The sequence below is a fragment of the Phoenix dactylifera genome, chromosome 11 (genome assembly GCF_051530095.1).
Source record: "Phoenix dactylifera cultivar Ajwa chromosome 11, Ajwa_hap1_PhDact_Kaust_v1.1, whole genome shotgun sequence".
NCBI classification, from domain to species: Eukaryota; Viridiplantae; Streptophyta; class Magnoliopsida; order Arecales; family Arecaceae; genus Phoenix; species Phoenix dactylifera.
In genome coordinates this window covers 19532344-19538343 of record NC_143200.1, presented here as the reverse complement: position 1 = coordinate 19538343, position 6000 = coordinate 19532344, and positions in this window count along the sequence as shown.

Here is a 6000-nt window from a genome sequence, read left to right as displayed (position 1 = left end):
AGGACTAGAAGTGGAAGAAAAAGTGGGAGGAGCTGTGTAGTGGTCCTGGTCATAGTCAGGGCTAGGTGAATGGTGAGTAGTGGGGTCAGAAGATGTGCATGAAGATGTTTTCCTAACCCAGACATCCTCTACTTTATGGAACCCCATTCTGTGGAGAGTTCCCTCACCCATGTGATCGGTATTTCGAAGTGAACGAGAGGGTTCCCCCTCAGAGATAGGAACCTCTAACTCCCTAAAGAAGAGTGTGAATAGCATGCCATATGGGAGACTCAACCTAGGTTTATCTTGGAGTTCACAGATATATTTGTAGATGAGTTTAGGAAAGTTCATGGGAGTGTCTTGGAGAATGTGGAACATCAGTGCTAGGTCTCTCTCAGAGATGAAGTCAAACCTACCAATTTTGGGAAAGAGAGTCCTAGAAATGATACTTAGGAGAAGCCGCATTTCAGCCGAAAGCTGATTTGCAAACACCTCCTCTATAGGGGATTGAGGTGGGCTCCCTAGGATGGTCGTAAGGGCCTCTGTCCTATCATGGGGATGAGTGGAAAAAATCCCCTCTCGGGAGAGATGGAGGATTCGAGCAATGAAGTCCTCCGAGATAAATATAGGGACACCCGCTACAGTTCCCTAGATACCACCGCTACCTCGTGCGACAGTCCCATAAAATTTTATAACTAACCCTGGGTAGGTAGGGAGGTCTAGTGAATAGAAAAACTCTAAGCCCTGGGCCCTAAGACGATGCCCTAAGGTGAATCCTTCCCGGGAGAGAAAGTCAAAATTGACTTTCCTCCCAGTAGAGACTGCCCTCCCGGCGCACGGACGCGAGGGAACCGGCCTAGGCGGAAAAGGAACCGGAGGTGGTGGCCTCACGGGTTCGTTCTGGGCCTTGGACCGTCGCTCGGCGCCGCTCGCGGAGGGAGGTCTCTTTCGGCTCGAGACAATAACTTTCCTAGGCATTTTGATATAAAAACCGAGGGATGGACAAGAGAAATGGAAGAAAACTCGAGGGAAAGGACTTAAAATGGGTCGGAGATGAGGTCGGAGACGACTCTAGGGTTTTGGAACAGTGGCGGCCGAAAATAGAAGTGAAGAATAAACGTTTCGATTAGGGTTAAAAATCGGATTCCCAACCTCGAGTCGACTCTGGTATGTCGCGAGTCGACTCGACCTCGAGTCGACTCTAAAATCTATTCGAGTCGACTCGAACTCTGGCACATAACCAAAGAACTCAATTAATTCCGTGCCAAAGGAGAGAGATATGGGAATCCTTATAACTTAAGGAATGATTTAATAATCATAGACGTGAAATCCTATATCCAATATAAGCTAATCATCAAAATCAATGAATTATAGGGGAGTATCACAAGAATGGATCAATCACTCCTAACCCTCTTCTAAGAATACAAAATCGATCTTCACTTAAGGGTTTTGTGAAGATATCAGCAAGTTGATTATCAGTGCAAACAAATTCAAGTATTACATCACCATTTAACACATGATCTCTTATGAAGTGATGTCTTATTTCAATATGTTTAATTCTTGAGTGTTGAATTGAATTTTTAGTTAGATTTATGACACTTGTATTATCACAATTTATGGAAATCTTATTTTGTTTAATGCCATAATCTTCAAGTTGTTGTTTGATCCATAAAATTTGAGCACAACAACTCCCGGCAGCAACATATTCGGCTTCTGCCATAGATAGTGTAACCGAGTTTTGTTTCTTGCTAAACCAAGAGATTAAGTTTTTTCCTAAAAATTGGCATGACCTGCTGGTGCTTTTTCTATCAAGTTTACAACCAGCGAAGTCAGAATCAGTGTACCCTATTAAGTTTATGCTTGATTCTTTAGAGTACCATAAACCTATGATTTTTGTTTCTATTAGATATTTAAAGATTCTCTTTACTGCAATTAGGTGTGATTCCTTAAGATTAGATTGATACCTAGCACACATGCATACACTAAACATGATGTCAGGTCTACTTGCTGTAAGATATAGTAATGAACCTATCATACCTCTATACAGCTTTTGATCAACTGACTTACCTGATTCATATTTGTCTAATTTGCATGATGAGCTCATGGGTGTACTGATTGACTTGTTTCCATCTATGTCAAACTTTTTTAGTATTTTCTTGACGTATTTAGCTTGATTGATGAAAATTTCTTCCTTGGATTGTTTGATTTGAAGTCCAAGGAAGTAATTCAATTCTCCCATCATGCTCATCTCAAATTCACTCTGCATTAACTCAGCAAACTCTTCGCAAAGACGATTGTTAGTAGCACCGAAAATAATATCATCTACATAAATCTGCACTACTAACATATTTTTGTTTTTCTTTTTCAAAAATAGAGTTGTATCAACATTTCCTCTAGAAAATTCATGGTCTAATAGAAATTTGCTAAGTCTTTCATACCATGCTCTAGGGGCATGTTTTAGACCACAAAGTGCTTTGTTTAGTTTATAAACATAATTGGGGTATTGATGATTCTCAAAACTAGGAGGTTGTTCTACATAAACTTCCTCATTAATATACCTATTCAAGAAGGCACTTTTTACATCCATTTGGAATAACTTGAAATCTTTATTGCATGCAAATGCTAGTAACAATCTAATTGCCTCAAGTCTAGCTACAGGAGCAAAAGTCTCATCAAAATCTATATATTCTTCTTGATTATAGCCCTTTGCTACTAGTCTAGCCTTGTTCCTAATCACAATTTTATTTTGATCAAGTTTATTTTTGTATATCCATTTAGTTGCTATTATTGAGTATTCAGTGGGTCTTTCAACTAAGTTCCATACTTTATTTCTTGTAAATTGGTTAAGTTCCTCTTGCATAGCATTTATCCAATTTACATCACTTTCAGCTTCTTCTATATTTTTAGGTTCTAAATGTGAAACAAATGCAAGATGATTATTTAAGTTCCTAAGAGAGGCTCTAGTTCTAACAGGTTGAGATGGATTATCTAAGATTAATTCTTTAGGGTGACCATGAGCATACTTCCAAGCCTTAGTAAGCCCATGATCAACAATTACCTCTTGGTTTGTTGATGTATCTCCAATCTGCTTCGGTTTATTTTCTTATAATGTCATGTCATTCATCTTTTCCTCAAGTATCCCTGCATCATCATCAAGAGCTACTCTCTTGCTAGAAGAAACATCATTAGTATTATCAAAAACAACATGTATAGACTCTTCAATAACAAGGGTTCTTTTGTTGAAGACTCTATAAGCTTTACTTGATGTAGAATATCCTAAAAAGATACCTTCATCAGATTTGGAATCAAATTTGCCTAAGTTATCTTTGCCATTATTATGAATGAAACATCTACAACCAAATTAATAAAAATATTTTACTTTGGGCTTTCTATCTCTCTAAAGTTTATAAGGTGTTTTCTTTATAATTAGTCTCAATAAAACTCTATTTAATATATGACATGTGTGTTAATGGCTTCCCCCCAAAAATACTTAGGTTTCACACAACATGGTTCTAGCCATTTCCTCTAGGGTTCTATTCTTTCTTTCCACAACTCTATTTTGTTATGGTATCCTAGGTGCAAAGAAATTATGAGTTATTCCCTTTTTACTACAGAATTCATCAAATAGATGATTTTCAAATTCCGTTCCATGATCACTCCTAATAGCTATAACTGAAGCATTTCTTGAGTTAGTTACTTCCTTATGAAATTTCTTAAATACTGAAAATGCTTCATCTTTATGAGCTAAAAATATAACCCATGTGTATCTAGAAAAATCATCTATAATGACAAGACCATACTTGTTTCCACCAAGGCTTGTGGTTCTAGTTGGTCCAAAAAGATCCATGTGAACTAATTCAAGGGGTCTAGCAGTAGAGACACAATTTATGGATTTAAAGGAACTTCTAGATTGTTTGCCATATTGATATACTTCACAAATTTTATTTTTCTCAAATTTTAGCTTTGGCAAACCAATCACAGAATTTCTTTTAACTAATTTTGATATTGTATCCATACTTGCATGACCTAATTTACGGTTCCATAACCAACTTGCATCATTGACTTTAGAATCACTAACTACTAGGCAACGGCTATTATTGGCGAGATCTTCAAGATCTACTACATAAACATTGCCACGTCTTATTCCTTTGAATACTAAGCTATTGTCAATTGAGTTGGTTATGATGCATAGAGATGGCTTAAATAGAACATCAAAACCTCTATCACATAATTGACTAATGCTAAGTAAGTTATGCTTAAGACCATCTACAAATCGTACATTATCAATGAAGGTTGAAGAGGTAATTTGTACTTTACCTATGCCAACGATGTGACCTTGGTTATCGTCTCCAAAAATCACAGCACCTCCCTTTTTAGGCTCTAGGGTGAAGAATTGCTCCTTGTCACCCGTCATGTGTCTTGAGCAGCCACTATCCAAGTACCAACAGTTTTTGTCGACATTGGTTGCAAGACACTCCTACACAAGGAAATCATACAATTTTAGGTACCCAACTTTTCTTGGGTCCTTCAAGGTTAGCTATGTTGGTTCCTTTTAGAACCCAAACCTTTTTAAATTTTTTTTAAGCTTCATTTTCCTATGGTCACACACATTAACTTTATATCCTACTTTTCCACAGCAAAAATAGGTTATATTTTTAGTTTTACTTTCCCCAGCTTTTACAAAAAAGTTTTTAAGAAACTTTTGCTTATTCTTAGGCTTATACCTTAAACCAGCTCTATTAAACACAGCTCGTTGACTATTAAGAATCATCTCCAATTTTTCAGAACTATATGTAAACTTTTCTACAATAGGTTTGTATTTTTCAAGTTCTTTTGTTAACTTCAGTTTTTCTGTTTTTAGTAAGTTTAAGTCTTTTGTAAGATTATATTTTATAGTTTGGTTATTGTTTTTAAGTTCTGAAACTTCCTTAGTTAGTCTTTCGTTATTTTTAATTAAGGTATTAGTTTTTTGAGTTAGCAATTGGTTGCTTGTTTTAAGTTCTAAGTTTTCTTTAATGATAGAGTCCTTGTCCTTAATTAATTTATCGTACTTATGAGTATAAAATTAATTAGTTAGTTTCAATTCTTTATTTTTAAGATTTATTGTCTTATATTCATCCATTAGTTCATTAAAAGCATCATATAATTCATCAAAGGTAAAATCTAAATGTGTTTCAGATATTACCTCATTATCATTTGCCATCAAGCAAAAATTTACTTTTTTCTCTTGTTCCTCATCCGATGATGATGATGATTGATCGGAGTCTGTCAAGGTGGAGACAAGAGCTTTCTTCTTCTTGTATTTGCTGACCTTCTTCAGCAAGGGACAGTCGATTCTGAAATGTTCCGGCTTCTTGCATTCATAGCAACCGATTTCTTCACTTTTCCTTTCCTTACCTTTGTCCTTGTTGTAGGAACTTGAGAAACCTCTCCTCTGATGAAAGGACTTCTTCCGGTTGATGAATTTTCTGAACTTTCGCACGAGAAGAGCCTCATCTTCATCTCCCTCATTGTCTTCTTCTTCACTGCTGCTACTGCAAGAGGGATCCTTGTTAGAATAAGTAGACTTAAGGGCAATTACCTTTTTCTTGTGGGAGGACTCTTCTTCACTATGTTGCTTCATTGTGAGCTCATGTGTCATCAAGAATCCAAGGAGCTTCTCGAGTGCCAGCTTGTTCAAGTCTTTGGCTTCTTGGATCGCCGTTACCTTGGCTTCCCATGACCTTGGTAAAGATCGAAGAACTTTTCTGACAAGGTCACTGTTAGTATAACTTTTGCCAAGGCATTTTAGGCCATTGACAATATCAGTAAATCTAGTAAATATGCAAGTGATAGTTTCATTAGATTCCATTTTAAATAGTTCATACTTATGAACTAGCATGTTTATTTTGGATTCCTTGACTTGATTCGTGCCCTCGTGGGTCACTTCAAGTCTGTCCCATAACTCTTTTGCAGAATTGTAAGTAGAGATTCTATTGAATTCATTATGGTCTAAGGCACAATAAAGTACATTCATTGCTT